This window comes from Pipra filicauda, unplaced genomic scaffold (genome assembly GCF_003945595.2).
Source record: "Pipra filicauda isolate LSUMZ 115617 unplaced genomic scaffold, ASM394559v2 scaffold36_size6622888_pilon, whole genome shotgun sequence".
Taxonomy (NCBI): domain Eukaryota; kingdom Metazoa; phylum Chordata; class Aves; order Passeriformes; family Pipridae; genus Pipra; species Pipra filicauda.
Genome location: NW_024104498.1, coordinates 3,883,723 through 3,901,759, shown reverse-complemented (window position 1 = coordinate 3,901,759; position 18,037 = coordinate 3,883,723). Strand labels below are relative to the sequence as shown.

At 46.9% G+C, this 18,037-nt stretch overlaps 1 protein-coding gene across 1 annotated transcript in view; it reads left to right on the top strand.

Moving 5' to 3' along the window:
- Window positions 1–15,186: 15,186 nt before the first annotated feature.
- Window positions 15,187–18,037, top strand: part of ERI3 (ERI1 exoribonuclease family member 3) — a 130,021-nt gene continuing 127,170 nt past the window's right edge. Inside the window, exon 1 of the mRNA XM_027747209.2 lies at window positions 15,187–15,242. The gene's annotated coding sequence lies outside the window, so the exon portion shown is untranslated. The remainder of the gene's footprint in view (window positions 15,243–18,037) is intronic.

Below are 18,037 nucleotides of genomic sequence, written 5' to 3'. Positions count from 1 at the left end.
CAGATGCCTGACAAGTAATCAACTGTATCAACTGTTTCAGGAGCACTGCTCATAAGTGAGCATCAACCACATTATCATTTCCACAGCTGAAGGCTGACACGGATGCTTAGGGTCAGATCTTCAGAGCCCTAAAGGGGGGCACCTCTGGGACATCGTGCTGCTGATGAAAGTTGTCTCCTCAGCTCCGGTAGCAGGAGTGAGTGATTTAAGCACATGCATGGAGCAACCAACACCCTTTCCTGTCAACTCTTTCTAACATTTGCTTTTACAGCACTGGACACTTGTTTTCTCCACAAGCATCCACTCTTTTTTTCTCAGGGCTTTTTTGAATCCTTCTCTGAGCAATATCCTGTTGCTAGGAGTTCCACAGGCTAATGATGTGGAAAAATATTTCCCTCTGAGAAGAGCTACACCTGTCCAACCCCTCTTCTGTGCACCATCCATCACGCTGACAGCATAGGTAACTTGCCCGGGATCATGTCAAAGCGTGAAATAGCTATAAAGGCAACGCATATGTGTTTGTCATCTTTGTCATTAATGGGATCAAGCAAAACTAAGGCAAAGCTATTGAACTGTGCCTCGTAAGCCAGGGGAAGCTGGAGCCACGTCCAAAAGCAGCTCAGAGTGGTGGCTCCTGCTTTGGCTCATGGCAAGTAGACATCGTGAGCAACACTTTGCTCTTCTTATTTATTTCTTTGTGTTTGCTGTGACTGTACCTCAGGAGACATGTTGGGTTTGCTTTTAGGGCCCAAACTGCATAGCCTGGAGTAGGGGCAGCACTATCTCCACAGCCTGGACCTATGTCACTGCACCTCCCTTCCCAGTTCAGTGGAGAACCCCAATTCAGCAGAGGACTGGAAAAAAAAAACACCTACCCTTTCGGCCAGGCAAGCAAACCTGAGCAGGACAGATCTAGTGAGCTTTTAAGGCAGCTCTCTGGTGTGATTAGTTAGAGCTTAACATGAGATAAAATCAATTGGAAACTTGTGTGAGTTAGGGCTGCTCTCATCAGTCAGAGTTTGCAGCAGCCAAGTACAGCATGATTGTTATTAATATCTGCTACAGATATATAAGCTGAAATGGGGCTTTACAGTAAAAAGAAAGACAAGTTGCTCTTTCCCAAGATCATACAGATTGTGGATGTAATTCAGAGCCATGCTGAGCACCCCACACACCTGTAGTAATGGGAACTGCCTGTTCTCAGGAGAAAATACACCAGTGTCTTATATGCACATGCATTTTCTCATAATACTATGTAACACACAGAGATGTTGTTTAGGAGTTTAAAGTGCTGAGTATTAAGATGTTTGTAGTCTATCCCAGGAACTGCATTAGATATAAGACAGATCACATGCCATCAGTGACTTCACACGAGCCTATGCTTTGTGCCTGCCTTCTTTCAAGGTAAAATGCACTCTGCCAATGCTGTTAGTCCTTTGTAAAGCTGGACCTCAGCATCAGCTGTGGTGCTCACTACTGTGACTGCTGTGATAATTCCTATGCTGCCATATGAATGGGATTGCACCATAAACCCATACACCTTAGCCGTGCTGATGGCCAAGTCTACATAATGGCCCAATGCTTTGGTGCTAATGATCCAGTGTTTATGGTGGCCCACTGCACTGTTGTCATGCCAACGAGATGGTATTCCTCCCTAGAAAAAATAATAATAACCAAATAAATACTTTCTTTCCCTAGACTGGTCCGTCCCTTTAACAGGAGTTGGAGATTAAATCTGAAGGGAGGAAAATCCAGGTTGAAATACAAACCAGCCTCTGTTCAGAGGAAGAGAGAGCGAAATGTCTTTTTCCCTCTCCATCCCCTCTGTCCTTTACAGAACACTCTTTGCAAAACCTCTTCTCTAGTGAAGCAAACCCCTCCTGTGGCAGGGGAGGGGAATGGGAATTTTTGCCTAACCAGTCCCTCCCTGGGGATTTGGGTCAGGCCAGAGACTTCCACACTGAACTCCCCATCCTGGTCCCACAGCAGTATGGCCCCAACAGGGACATGTCACAAGGAAAGCCTATCCCTGTAGCTGCCACACTGTTCACGAGCACCCAACGTGCCTAGCCTGCCTTGCACTCTGCCCCAGCACATCTGGTGCCCCAGCAGGGAGTTCACACTCTGAAGTACCCATCAGAGTACTTGCAGTAGGGAGGGTGCTTCTGCAGACCCAACCCAGCCTCACTCCTCCCCAGGATTACCTCTCTTCCCTTTGAGAGGGTGACATGCTCCAGAGTTCCAGCTCTTCCTTGCCTCAGTCACCAAACCCAGCTGCAGAGCTTATTTTCACAATCCCTTCTTACAACTTTTTTAATCTCATACACACATAGCCTCCTGCTGCTGAATTCCAGGACTCGGTGCCTGGCTCTCACTATTCCTCTCCCAGGGAATTACCCATCTGCCTCTGAGAAATACCTATCTTCTTTCTACCAGTCTTTTTCACAAGTCACTTCTCATGTGCATTTCCCATTCCTTTTTCTTGCCCCTCTCTTGTCCTTTAATCCAGCTCATATTACTCTAGCAGTAAATTATTAAAAGCAGGCAAATACATGCAACAAGCCAGCTTTCTGTCAGACACGAGCCTGTTCAGAAACTGATACACTCAAAATTTCTTTATCTTGGACCAGCTTTATCTTGAGCTAGCCTTTTCTGCCATCCAGTCCTAATGCCCTGTATCACATCATCCAGTCTTAGTGCCCCACATCTCACAGCCCTTCAGATTCCTGGCTCGATTGTGGAGGACCATCTCATTGCATCTGCAGGTTTCCTGGACTTTAACCCCTTCATGGGATCAATAAGGTAGAATTTACTGGAATTCATAAAATTGTTCAGATAACAAGAATAGCTTGAATTTTAAGAGCAAATAGAAATAATAAACCTTTGAAGGGGCATAAAATCTTACAGTACAGATTGGACCAGTGGCTGGCTTGAAGAGGAAACTGGCACAGGGAATGTCTTGTCCTGACAGTGTAGTTTTCCCTTGCAAAGTTTCTTGCATGCCTGCTGTACCTTCTGGCAGTGCCCCTACCACCAGGGGCACGACATGGACTAGATGAGCTCTAGGTCTGGTCCATCTCCACATTCCTGCGTTTTTGACTCTAGTCAAAATCCAAGAATATAACGACAACACCCCAAATTAGGCACCTCAAACCCTTCACCTGCACACACCATCTCAGCCACTTTCCTTTGTTAGCACTGAGACAGTGAGCTAACTAAGGCATATGCACCATTTCCCATGTGCCTGCAATACATCATCCATACCCAGTGAGGATGCATGTATTAATTTCTTCCTGTTGTATGTGAAGTATGGGAAAGGTCACTCCTTCCAGTCCTGTGTTCTTAGGCTGTTTTTTGGGAGACTCCTTTCCATCCATCCTTCCACCAGTTCAGCAAGCCACCTATGCACAGCACTGTTCTCCCTCCCTTAAGGCTGTGTCAGTGAGAGACAGTTGTAGGGTTTGACCGAGAGGTGTTAAATAGACCTGACAATTTGTGTGCTCTTGTAGGAAATCTTGAACTTCAGTAGCATCTGTGACTTTCTCCCATTGATGTTCTTGGAGCTGTCAGGCTTGAACTGTCCTGGAGATGTTCAAGGTCTCTCTCTTATGTCTTCAGAGCGTGTGGGTAGTTGACCCTGTTGAGTAATGTCATCTCATTAGACAGAAACACGTGTTCATTGAGATAAGGACGAGCTGTCTTCCATAAGGTTTGAAATCAGATCTCAGTTGGTCTTTCTGTTACACGTTCAATTGGCATGTTTCCCCCCTCCACTGCAATCCTGCAGGGATATATTTCAGTGGGCTAATTATAAATTCCTTCTGTCTTGCAATAGCTGGATACAGCATGCCTGGTGGCATGAACCTCCCCTCCTTCATTCGTGTAGTGCACCTCTCTTGCTGCAGGCAAAAGTAATTTCCCCAGCCTGGAAATGTGATTTAATTTGACCTTGTTCACACAGGTTCTGCATCTTTTACATTCCCACCCCCAATGATAAAACAGGATCAGGGGAAATTGCAATGATTCACAGTGATGCTCTGCATCAGCCTCCAATTCTTGTTCCTTCCTCTCCCCATCATCTCCTGCTCTGCCTACCCACTACAGCTGTTTTCCTTACAGGGTATTTCTGACTGTAGGTGGAGGATGTAAGAGGGATGTAAATATGTGAAACCACATGCTTGTGTCACATCTCTTCTGCCAGGAGAGGCAAATTGCATGTTCTTTCCTTGTGAGACACTTTAGGAGTCAAAGGAAAAGAACTGGAGTGAGAATGAAGAGGGAGTATTAACAGAAACAAGGGGAGCGCTCTAGGACTCTGTTTCTCAAACATTTCTGTAGTAGATCCTTACTTGCAGTTCCTGCCTGCCTAGATCCACTCCTTCAGCCCTCCACTGCCTGCTCCGAGGCTGCTGGGGTTGCTCAATTGCACAGTCCTACTGTCTAGTGGTTGCTGTCCCCAGCCTTTCCACTTACTCTTCCCTGAAATGGTGAGAATACATTATCTAGCTTAAATACCTCAGCCCTTGTCTCCTAATGGTCCCATTTAGAGGAGCATCTCTGTAAATCCTTGCGCTCTCCTTCTGCAAGTTCAGAAGATCTTGTTTGTGGGACTCCCTCTCCCTTGTCTGGTATTTGATGCTTAACAGTGAAGCCTTCTAGCTTCTCTAAAAGGCAGTCTCTCTAGCTGTTCCAGGGGAGTATTTATAATACAGTTGCTACTTTGCAGAATCCCAAAACATACAAGATGCTTGGAGAGGCACATTCTGTCTGTGCATCAGCTGTTTCCACCTGTAAACTTGGGCATGGGAACAGCAAGCCATTTTACATCAGCTCACAGAAGCTGTAAGCCATGACAGGAGACATTGGCTATCCATATCAATAAGCTGCTGAGCACTATGGAAGCATGCTTACAGTGTTTTCCCAGTAATGGGGATGGCATCAGTTGTCAGCAAAGCAGACAATCTGGCTGCACGTGTCATTCAGACTTGTTAATGCTCTGCTTCTCGTCTGCCGGCTTTCCCTTTTCTGCTAAACTGTTACCAGAGCCTAGGAAAACCTGCCGGGTCCAGTGCAAAATTGTGTTGATCCTTTGCCTCCAAATGCAGGAGATTTTTGTCTCATTTTAGGTGTGTGGGACTGTTATTCTTACAGGAAGTTTCTGAAGTGGATGAGAAATGTTTGAGATCCCTTAAGAGATCAGGGCTATATTTGGTATTGCAGTAGCTTTATCTAGAGGTCATACTTGCTCTTTCTGTTTCTACCTTGCTTCAGCAGTTCACATCAGAGGGAATATGGTCTAAACAGGTCATATGCAACCCCAGGTCATAGTGGGGTAGTTCAGCCAGGCAAGAATGACAAGTGGTCTCTAAAGCACTTGTAACTGCAAGTGTTGAGTGTTGAGCTTCTGCACTCAGAAGAGAGTGGGAAGGGGCAGAATGCAGGAGAAGGAGAGTATGTCCTTACATCTGTGAAGCCGGGAAACAGCTGCCAGAGCAGGAGACCACAGTGGATAAAGGACAAAGCATTTGTATGTTTTGCCCCAGTTTGTACAGACTGATAATGAGTAGGAGGATTTTGACCTCGAGAAGTTGGATGAGTTCCTCCAGGGTGTAGACTTTAAGGCCAGAAGGTTCAATTCTGAGCATAGGTTGGGTTGTCTGCCTGTTGACAGGATGATGGTGAATCAGTCCAGAGGACGCAGGAGTTTTCTTGTTCTCCATCAGCTCGACCCTTTCTCTGTCAACCAAAGCAAGATGCCTGTTCCCTGGAGTCCCCACATGATGGCTGGTGCCTCTCATTTGAAGACACAGGTCCACCTGGAGCAGCCTGGTCTGAAAACTTACAGCCTGGCAGTAGGAGCTCATTCCCAGTGAACTGGATGTTTGCAGAGCACAGTACAAAGCTCTGTGAGATTCAAGCACTGCCCACTGCCGAGTAATATTCCTGTAAGAGACTCATATAAGACATCCATGGTTTCTATACATTTCCCCCCCCCCCCCCCCCCGGAAGCTTGTGTGAGGCTGAGCAAGTCGCTTGCTCACTCTGGCTGTAAGTAAACTCATCTTCATTATTGCACATTTTGGCTCACTTTCATCCTCTCCTGTCGTGAGGAGTTTGCCTCCAACCCTGATCAGGGAAGAGCATGCTGATACTCCTTCCATCCTCTCACTATCTCTTGTCTATTTAAACTGTAATGTTTTAGGGGCAGGGACATTAACCCTCATCTGGATTAGCATTGCTCTAATGTAAATAATATTAGTTACATTATAGATGTTTCTGTAATTAGAGTTCCTGTTTCTATAGGCATTTAAACACCTCGCCTCCTCATTTGACAGTTATGTTATTTGATTTGTGTTCTCCTGATGTGGAGATCAGTACAGAAACCCTTTTATCTCTTCTGGTGAACAGGTTTAGACTATGATTGGATTTGATTTTTTTAGCACTCTGTGTAGGGAGGACCCCACAGATATCAGGTACAATTTGAGTAAGGTAGAATACTGCCACAGAATTTGAATGGAGATTAAATAATGTGGTAAGAAGCGGGACGTTAACCAGTGGGATTTTTCAAGGAGCACGAGGTAAGGACAAAACCTTTCAAAAATGGGGGAAAAAAGGGCTGGCCTACCCGGTGAAGCCTTTTGGGAAGAAAAATTGGCCTCCCTGTCCCTGTTTGCCTGCCTTTTGAACGGGATCACATTAGTATTTGCCATTACTCTGAGGGAAGCCCACTCATGAAAAGGTTTACCCGAGATGATTTTATCAGAGAGGCTTGCCTTGGCAGATGGCTGTATGCTTTAAATTTAAACAGAGAGGCATAAATAGTAGAGAAGAAAAGAGGGTAATAAGAAAAATATTAAACTGCCCAGTGCAAATCCTTGGGGAACTTCTATTGCAATAACTGACCTCCCATATAGCACCATTTATTTTATATGCTGGCAGCTTTATAGGTGCTTGTACAGCTACAGACGAACACCAATTTGCCAGTGCAGTTTGTTTTGATAACTGTTGTTTTCAATAAATCTGTATTAAAATCAAAGGGAAAATTAAATAGACCAAAGTCAGTGGCAGTAGAGATAAGGTAGCACATTACTACACTGGCCTCTTCAGCTGGAGGAGCTGTCTCTACCTCCAGTGTGGGTCACAGGTGTGGTGAATTTAAGTGGCCTCAGCCAACATAAGTGAGAATATTTGGTGGGGGAGAGGAATTTTGATATTTCAAAGCTCAGCTACTTTCAGGGCTGTAACAAAGGAGGAGGTCCGGGTGAGGATGCACTGCTCACTTTTGCAGGCTCTTTCTCTTGGGTTTCAAAGGACACTTGCAAGCGCAGAGGTTCGAGGTCTCCAGCCTTTGAACCCTCTGCTCTGTCTCCCAGGACCCCTTAAGTGTTCCCACCCCTACATGGCAATCCACACAGCTGGTACCTGCGGACTGAAAGCAGCAGGAGAAGCAGGATCTGTGACTGGTCCCCAGGCAAGTGGGATGTCTGCATCTCAGGCTTTTCTGGACATGGCATGTCCTTCTCCTCTCTACCCCTGGCAGACTAGGTGCCTCCCGTGGAAGTAGGGGAAGTCCTGGTGCAAGAGAGGGAGGAGAGAATAGAGAATAGAAACTCCAGGGAGAGTGCTGAGAAGAAAAGAAAGAAGAAAGAAAGGAAGGAAGGAGCGAGCTGCGGGAAATGATGGGAGGAAGAGAGAGGCTGGAAAAGGAAAGAGGGTCTCCAAACACTGGAGAGGAAAGACAAAGAGGCAGAAAATAGAATAAACAGAAGGGGAGACAGTGGGGAAATTAGAGTGGTGTAGGCAGAAGATATGTGAAACTACCTCCCAGTCCCTCACACCAGGGAGTAACCCCTTACTCACCTCCCTCTGGTGAATTTAGCTGTCTCTTGGAGGTGTGTGTTTCTGGAGAGAAAGGCAAGACCTTAAGTTTGGTGAGAGGAGCTGCTTTGGTCAGGAGTTTAGGGACTCCTCCAAAGACTTGGCCTCTGGACACATGGAGCAGCAGTGACTAGAGCCATCCAGGTAATTATTTAGTTTCAGTGGGGCAGTATAGAGGATTGTCGGATCCAGGAAATTTTGCGTAGCACTGAGCATCATGGTTGAGTCCAAATAAATAATGAACATTAGAAATTTCATGGTAGAGTAGGTAACATTTTTTCCAATTGGTCAATGTTCTACCATAAAACACTGATTGGAGTAACTGGGAGCATTTCTTAGGAGGTATCAGTATGATCCAAGCTTCTGTTGAGAAATTACCCAAAATGTTCCTATGTGGTTTTTTTCTCATTTCTTTCTGATAGTATTGTTTTACTGTTGTTATACATTTATACCCTTTTGGTCCAAGAGTTTGGCCTAAAACATGGGGTCTCCTGAGCTGGGTGGGGGAGGCAGGTGCTCTCTGGCTACAGTATTTTTCATCTGTGAAGGTTTGTTTTCCTGCCCACAGAAAGAATCAAACCACCAGTGACGACGGGCTTAAGCCAGGCCATTTGCCTGCCAGCCATCAGACCAAGGGCTAGTTCAGGTTTTTCAACAATCATCTCCCCTCAGCTCGTTTGGACTGTGCTGGTCGCTTTTCTCCCCGCTGCTTCCATGCCTTATGTTCATCTTTTAAAGGCCTAGCTGAAAAATAGTTGTCAGAACCCATTGCCCCCCAGCTTGGGGCAGGGATCCTTGTTGTTCCTGGTATTCAGTTTTACGAAGACATTTAGCTGGTTTAATAGGGGATCTTAAAAAAGGGTGGAGATTATGCCTGTCAGTTTAAAGTATAGTATAAGGAAACGTAACAGCGTGGTGTAATGGATGGTTTGGATTTCTAGAATGATGTAATAATAAAACAAAAGAAATGTCAAAGTGATAAAGTGAAAAGAAATATACTATTTTTATTTGGATATGTCATTAAACAACAACAAAAAAATCAGAGCACTAAACTTTTTGTCCCAGCTTAGGACAAAAATCATATTTTTTGAAACCTCTGAATTTCCCAAGGGACACAAATTCCTCTGTTATTATTTTTGGCCAGCTGTCTTCCATATGACTGCCCATGAAAAGTATTTTATCTCACGTTAAAATCCCACACATAAAAATGTCTCTCTACCTTCCAGCAGGTGTGCTTGTCCTATGGGAAGATTTGCTTTATCAGCAATATTTCCTCCAGGAGAAATGCTTAATTTTAGATGTTTTTTCCATTTACACTTAGAGTTCAAGACACTTGAGCAGCGGCTCAATATTGGGTGGCCTGTGCAGGCGTCAGAACCCCTCCTTTATGCACTGCAACCCTATTAGCTAAAATACTGGCAAAGAGATTTTGGTGAAGTGGGTTTTTTTTAATGTCCCATTAAAAATGTTTAAAATGTTTAAAAATGTCCCATTTCACTGCTGTTGATGCCCTCACTTTGAAATACAGCTTTCCCATGACGACATAGCTGTAAAACACATTCAACTTTTTATTTTTTTCTTTTTTTTTTTACTAGTTAGCAATGGAGTTTTGCTATAGCCATTAAAATCTAAAGAATAAACTGCACCCAACTGTACAATATTTTTTACCAGGGTTAAGCCTGAATTTCTGTGTGGATGGCATTGGAATATCAAGATTAAGTATACAGTGCGAGCACAAGGGTTTTATGACACACAATAACGTAAAAAAGCTTGTATTTCTTTAACAAATTGACATCACTGTTTGCCCTTCTTTCTTTGTACTTCTTGAGTCTGATTTTTAGGAGCAAGAGTTGGAAAAGGCATGGTAGATGATTCAGTGCAGCTCCCTTGAACCAAAATCAGGTTGGCACCAATGGGACGTTTTATGGTGCTGTAAGTGGCCGGTTTCGTGGTTCCCACTGCTCCTCGGGAGGTGATCCCACAGTTTAATGCATAATAGCCTCAGGAAATTTTTCCTGATGTTCAGCCTACATTTTCCTTTGGTCAAATATCTTGTGGAAATGCTCTGCTGAGGGGTAATTTTGTGTTTTGGTGCTGACACCATCCTGGCATATGTAGGTAGTTTTTCTGCTCACCCCGCATACAAAGCGGGAGTAAGGGGCAAAAGCTGGATTCACTGGGAACTTTTTACCCTCCCTCCTTACTCAAGCACACCTACCCAGGTGTGCTCCTGCTTTCTGAAGCACATACAACAGTGGTAGTTTCACATCCAGCACCAGGCAGTGTGGTGGGGCAGTCCCACTGTACCCACACAGAGGGGACCAGCAGTGACGTGCAGCCCAAGCAACACAGTTGTTTGTGTTTGCTTTGCATGCAGTTGCATCCTCTTGCACTCTTGATTAACGTGGGATTTTTTGGAGACAGGACCAGCCTGCCTGGCCAGCCTTGTGTGCTCAGTCAGTATGAGGTCCAGCAGGGACCATTCTGTTCAACCCAGCAAATCGCAGGCTAGAGAAATAAAATGCTTCCATGCATCAAACCCCAGAGGTTTGCTCAAATCCAAGCTACAGCAGATCCCCTATGGAGACGTGCCATCCTGATGTGAAATGTCCAAGACTCCCTTGTCCTCTGTTAACACAGCCCAGTCAATATCCACTCTCTGATGTCCTGCGCTGGTTTCCTAATGCACTTTGTTTCCTATCCTGCCAAAGGCTGTCCCTCTCACCTCTGTTTTAACTGGAAAAGGATTTCCACCCCATGGCCCTGATTCTGGCTGAATTAATGGTTTTTGAACTGAATCAGCACATTTGAAGTTAAAACAGATCCCCACTGAGTCTGTACATTTTTATTACTGTGCAAGGAGTGCTTAGGAAAATAAAAGGAACAAGAAAGCCCTGAGAGTGGACCACCCCGTTGAGGGGGGAAATATAGAAATCAAGCATGTTTATATGAGTGATATTTATAGGGTCAAGTGACATGTATAGTACGAGGCCTTGGAGCCCATCTCGGGAATACCACATACCAGTCTGGGCACTCACACTCAAGAAGATTTAATTGAAATTGAAGCAGGTGCAGAGGGGGTCTACCAAGCTGGAGTAGGAAATGGAAAGATAAAGTGGTAAGGAGACACAAGAAAAAATGGCTTGTTTAGGCCACCAAAGGAAAGATGAAAAAAATGATCAGGATCTGAGAAATGCCTATAAATACACCAGGGGAGGGAAAGAAACCAACAAGTTAAATCAAAGGATCATTTTCCCAGAGTAAATTAGTGTAAACTAGCTATGAATACATTTTATCTGGGAATTAGGGGTTTTCCTATCTATTGAGCAGAGAAGAGCTGAAGAAGCCTTCTGCTTGGGTTAGCATGGGCAAGTGAAGAGACATATTTGACGATGGAGGTTGATAAATTTACTGGGATGTTGGAGAGGGAATTTTATTACAGGATGGAGGAGTATGGCTCAGTATCCCTGGGACTCCTTTCCTGACCTATACTCCTACGTGTGGATTGCTTTTATAATCTGAAATCCTCTTTTGCCTTTCCTTTGCTAAGGACGTCAGCACCTTTAAAATCTCCTGTCATTGTCACCCAAGAGCGCTGGGCTGCATCTGCAAAGCTCCTAGCCCCAACAGAGCTGCTGTTGCTCCCAAATTCATCAAGGGGGTCACTGTCAAACAATGAGACACACTTAACTCCCACCGGGTTTGAATGAGCTGCTTCCTTTCAAAACACCCTTTAATTGACAGCTAGAAATAGCTTTCCATGATGACAAGCTGTCATTAATATCATTCACCAGAATGATACCCCAGTGATAGTCTATGAGTTTAGAGGAAAAGGGAGAGAGAAATCCTCTGCAAACAAATGTTTCAACAGAATACACGAACTGAGCTGTGGTTTCAAGAATGACAACATGAATATAAAAATGTACGTTGTGAATATTAGTATTCCCTTAAATATGTGCTCATGTTGGTTAATGAGTCCCACTGGTGGCGTTAGTAACTGAAGGATTTGGGTTGGCACGTTATTAACTTGTTAAGTAGAAAACAGTGATACAAAACTACTTGTCATGTGTATTATAAGACATTTAAAAGTTGCACTCAGCATAAGCAGCTGAACAGAACTAAAGGAGTCGCCTTTGAAATGAGCTGATGTTTCTTTGTGCCACAATCATGTAAAATCCCATTGCTTTAAAAGGAGCTGTGCTCCATGGGCCCTGGAAAGGGAGGTACTGGGAGTGGGGTTTGAGGAGTGGCTGGGGCAGTTGGCAGGACTCTTCTTCCTCCTCTGTGCTAAACAGGCAGCGACCTGATACTTCATCCTGGGCTGGGATGAGCTCATCCCTTTATTCACTCAGAGCTGCCACATTGGGTCAGGGGGGTTTATTCTGTGTTTTCTGCCTTCCCCTGCTCCGCCCCCCCCCGCTGCCCTCTCGTAAAGCTCTGTCCCTCTGTCAGCCTAGTGGTGGCTGCACATCTCTGCTGAATGAAATGATGCTTTGTTAAGAAACTGTTGGGCTTCTAAAACAAATAAAATTGACAGGTAACTGTAGACCGGGTTGCTGCATCTGCTGGCAGCAGAGGGATCCAGCCATAGGAGAGAGGGGCACAGCTGGAAGCTTTGAGCTGACCTTTCCACCCAGGGTTTGAAAATAGTCCTTCATGTAAATCAGGACAGAGCAGACACTGCCCTAGCATGGACCCTATTTCCTCTGGGCTGCTTCTAGCCATCCAAAAAACTCTAAAGTAGGGCAAGCAATTAAGATACCAGAGCAGCTCCTGAAACACATTCACTTGCTCTTGGACAGACAGAGGGATGGTTCTGTTGGTCCTGAGGCAATGGGGTAGCAGGACTGTCATGGGCTGTGCTACCTGGAATAAATAAGGTGACCCTGATGAGCAACTATCAGCCCTTTTGGCCAATTTTCCCCATCTGCACAACCCAGTTTCTCAGCATTCCTTGCTCAGGGCTCCATGGCAATTGTTCACCTTTACATTTCCTAGCTCTGCCACTGACAGAGTCCCTTGGGGAGGGGAGCTGTTGCAGTGATGATGCTACAGGGGCCATGTGCATTGATGGGCAAGCCACAGGATATCTATTGATCACCCTCATTCATTTTTCCAGAAGGCTGGAGTGAGCCAGATTAATCTGTAGGTGACATTTTGAGTGGCCTGCAGTGTTCATTTGAGGCATGCACACCCACATAAGAGAGGCTCAGATATGAACAATACAGGAACAGTGACAATATTTCATAAAACACGGCTCTCTTCAAACTGGTTTGAGTACCTTCTTCAACAGCTGATAGCTGTGCCAGAAAAAAGGCCCTCTTTGAAAATGCAGTTGCCGAAGGGAATCTCATTGTTGTCATGCAGTCTTTGGAGGACAACTTGTACGGATCTCACAAGGGTCACTGAGGCTGGCAGAAGCCAACTTGTGGCCTCTGGTTGTTGCAGAAAACTCAGCTGGGAAAAGGGGTTCCCCCAAAAAAACCCTGTGCAGGATGAAATCTCCTGCCTGCTGTGCTGCTTGGCAAACCCCTGAAACAGCACGAGGCTTGGTTGATGAAAAAAGGACATGCACACATCTATGAGCCATTCATCGTTTGTCTAGACTGAGGAATTATTTTTTTACTGCTAGATGCAGAGGCCAGCAGTGGAAAGGCCTCCTTTCTTTCATCCTCCTAGAAACACAGGCAGGCTGTGAGCCCTAAATTTCAAGCCTTGGGCTTGCAGTGTAATTCAAGCATGTCTCAGCCAGTTTCCATCCCAGGTAAGGAGGAGCAGGGACAGATTGCTCAAAGAATGCCACAGTACAAACGCCTTCAATTCACTCTCCTGGGCTCCTGGCAAACCATACATCAGTCACCAAAGACTTGACAAATCACAGCGATACAGCTAAGCTTAGAAGTAAAATTTCACATTATCCTTGGTTATGTGGGTGGGAGGCTGAGAGATGCCAAATCTAAGAGGGCTTAAAGGAACTCTTTCTATTATTAAATGGTTTGCTGTTGGTATTTTTATAGTTCTGACATGCTAGTTTCACGATTCAGGCTCCCAAGTTCAAGGCCTCATACAAACAGAGCAAAAGGATAAATCCAGTCCAAAGAGCTGGCAACTCAGTTAAAGGCAGGAGCACCAGACAGATTCGGTCAGGCAGCTGTGGAAGTGCGGGCAGCCCATCTTGAGTGAATTATCAGTCAGTGATCTCTGCACTCCGGTGCTTACCTTTGTCTAGTATTTTAAGGCATTGAGCCAGAGAAGGCTTTAAGGGATGATTTGAAGAGGGCAGCAAGATGATAGAGAGGTAGGACTGCTCAGGGCAAAGGATGGGTGAGGTTACCTCTAGGATCCTTCACAGTCCTACTTGTGCAAGTCCGTGCTCTGAGTTTGCTCACCGCACACGTGGTGGGTATCAGGGATGAGCCAAGGAGCTGCTGTATTGAAATGTGGAGCTGTGAGTTAATGTGGGAGCAAGGAAGGAAGCGGTGCAGGAATAGCCCCAGCTAGAACACTTGGCATTGCAGCTGAGCTTTCCAAGATGGATGCGTCAATTAGGTTAAAGACTGGGTATCATTGCAGGTAAGATCATGGAATTATTAGGGTTGGGAGGGACCTCTGGAGATCATCCAGCCCGCCCACTGTGCCAAGGCAGGATCACCTAGAGCAGGTTACACAGGAATGCTTCCAGGTGGGTTTGGAGTGTCTCCAGAGAGGGAAAATCCATGACCTCCCTGGACAGCCTGTTCCAGTGCTCCTTGCCATGCTCCCTGTGCAGCTGGCAGGGATGGGGGGCACACAGGCTGCCTCAGAACCCTTGGAGTGTGACGTCCATCAAGGTGCGAGGTGTGAATGTCCTGGCTGTGGGCACCAGCACCCCAGCACCACGTGCGTGGGGATGAGGTGCCACAGCTCGGGGGTGTCTAGCAGAGACCGGGCAAGGCCCAGACACAGGTTTAGGATCAGAGAGCTGCGTGAACATCAACGGATGGAGCCATCAGGGGTTGGGGGAGGCAACCCGAGGGCACGGCACGATGGCCCTTTGGGACACATGGTAAGCGGTACCCGCGGGGAGACAGGAGGCGGCGGGCCAGTGGGGGGGGCACGAGGTGTCCGCCGGGCACGGGGGGCGGGGCGGGGGGTCAGTGCCCGGGGACCCGGCGGGGCGGGCGCGGCGTCGAGGCGCGGCCACGCGGCGGGGCCGGCAGGCGGGCGGGACTACGCTGCCCATCGTGCCCCGCGGCGCGGCGGGCGGCGCGCGCATGCGCGGGGGGCCGCGGCAGGCCGGAGGCACCGCCCCCGGCGGCGGCGGACGCTGCGGTTGGGCGGCGGCGCTGCCGCTCAGCGCGGGGTCGGGGGTCAGAGTGCGGGCGGTGAGTGGCGGTGCCGGGCACTCGTGGTGCGGAGTGCGGGGCGCGGGGCCCGCCCGGGCCGGGGCGGCCCCGCCGCGGGGGGGGGATCGCGGGCAGCAGGCGGCGGCTCGGCCCGGCCCGGCCCGGCCCGGCGGGGCGCGGGCGGCGCGGGGGCCCCGCAGGCCCGGCGGAGGCGTGGGGCCGCCGTGGCCCGGGGAGGGGGTAGAGGCCCGGCGCGGAGCGGGGGCGCGGCCCGTCCCCCCTGCGGCTGCGGGGCCCAGGCTGGGGGCGTGGGGCGGTGGGCCGGGCTGGGGGCCGGGGCGCGGCGGGGCGAGGCTGTGGGGAGGCCGGGGGGGCCAGGGGGCGGCCCCGGGCCGAGGGGAGGGCGCGGGGTGCTGGCATCTCGTCCGCTCGACGCCCCGGCGGCCAGGCCCTGCTGTGAGTGTAAGTGCCGGTGTCGGCGGTGGCAGCAGTCCCCCAGGTCCCAGCTGGAGCGGGATCAGTCGCTGTCAGGGCTTGGGGAAGGGACAGAAGCCCGCGTGCCCAGGGGGGTGTGCGCGGGGTGCGCAGGAGGCAGCAGCAGGGAGATTTTTCCATGTTCCTTTTTGGATGGGGAGGTTCATAGGTGGAAGTGATGGGGGAGTAGGAGGTTTGATTTACCCCCCACTCCCCTGATTTTTTTTTTTTTTTACTCTGTGGAATTGAACTGATCACCTGCCTCAGATCTTGAGACTGAAGTAAACTTGAGAAAGCTTAGGAGTACAGTCTGTTTACTTGTTTCCTGACTGGCAGTAGGAATTTCTTCTCCTGTTCTTTTCTCGCTGCTGTGCTCTTACAGGTGTTTCTTCCAAACTGAGATGTATGAAGAGATGTTGTCATTTACTGCTTATGTTCTGTCTTTTACAAGTCCTGTCTGGTGGATTTGCGTGGTCACTGCTGGTCTGTTTGCTAATAAGTCCAATGTTAGTTTTACTACTTCTTTATTTATCTTGGATTTTTATTGAGCTTTTGTGTTCAGAAATGGTGGATTGACAACTACTGCTTAGTCTGAACTCTTAGTATTCTTTCAGGTGTGATGCAAGGGACCAGAAAGTTTTCTAATAGGTTAATGCTTGTACTGTGCCTCAGGAAGGATGAGGGCTCCAGGAAGGTACATCTCAGAGGTACCTGTCCCATCAGATACTGTTAGACAGCTGTTTGAGGGTTGTACTTGATTTGTTTTTAGTGGTGACTTGAATTTATTTTGTCCTGTAGTTGTTCTTTGCAACACTGTAACATCTCATAGCGCTTGATGTTAAAGTTGGCATTTGAACTTCTGTTTTCAAATTAAGTAGTATGTTAGAAGTCCAGTTGTTTACTCTTCAGCGTGTAGGCTTGGGAAGTTTGATTTTGGTTGGTTTTTTTAATTCAGATATTTTTGTTTTCCTTTTTGAAGCACTGAATTCTGCCCTTTGCAGCTGGATTTTAATGTTAATTTACAGCGTGGACTAAATGCCTGGTTTTGATTGAAGAGTGACCCTGTGGCCCTTTTATGGCTCTTGTTTATCTCAAACTTTGAGTAGCTCTACATGAATGGTGTGTTGGGCTTTTTAATAAAGTTAGTGTGTGTCTAGACATATTTGAGTGTTACCAAAATCCAAAGAAGAAAGTGATTAAAGAATTAAAGAAAATGCTTGTGTGCTTGATGCTAAATAAAGAAGTTCTTGGATTGAATGTACTCTGATAGGACCTAAAGTTTCTGTTCTGCTCTTGAGAGACACTTCAGTTTGCTTCCTTTAGGAGGCCTGATTACAGCTGGTTTGGTGCTTATCTTGTTTTGATTCTGTTAACTTTGGAAGGCCTTGATTTGATTTTATCCCCCTCCCCCCTTAAATTTTGGAAATGGAGTTCTGGAAGAGACTTAAATGTGACAAGTATTTGCACTTTACTCTGTCCCTGTCTCAGTTCAGTGGTCACCTTTAGGAAAGGGCCACAGGGCCGGAGAGTGCAGGTGTGGTGGCATCCAGCTGTGGCTGCAGGAGAGCGCAGAAGGCTGTAAGCAGCTGTGCTTTTGTCACAAGTCTGTCCTTGGATCTGAAGCAGGTATTTTTACTGGAAGTGGTCATCCTGAGACTCCTGGTGTTTTTCTCTAGTAGTGGTGAGCTAACACACCAGCATGGTGCCATGGCAAGCAGGGGAATGAGGGAAGAAGAGGAGAAGTTGTGGCTCTCAAAGCATAACCTAGAGCAGAGGTGCTGGCTGTTGCTGCTAGGTATCATTTGGACCATTTCCCTCCTCTAAGAGAAGTGATCTGTGCTGGCCAAATGCCAGCTGAGAAGTTATATTCTCTCCAGATATGTTGTGCAGGTAAAGATACTTCACTCCCAACAAAAAAATAATTTACTTTTTTTTTTAAATTTCAACTGTATTTGTTACAGTCATAATTTTTTTCCATGGTTGAATATTAGAGTCAACATCTTCCCTGGCTGGTTTTCCAGGCTCACTGAGACTGGACTGTGTGGAAACCATGCCCTGGTTGGAGCATTTGCCAATCTACCTGGACAGAGCTTTAACACTTTTGGAGTTCATTTGTGAAGATCAAAAGTGACCACTGTATTGAGCAACATAAATCTTGTCTCCCTGAGTCCAGACTGAGATTCATTTGGCACTCTCAGGTGTTAACCTTCATTTTTTTGAGATAACAAAGGTGTGTGGCTGTGTAAGTGGTTTGAACAATTGTAGCATTCCTCTGTGTGCAAATGAAGTAATTATGCATGCCAGAGTCCATTAAACAAAGGGTGGTTGGTTATGCTCTTTTCCACTAAATGAGACCAATA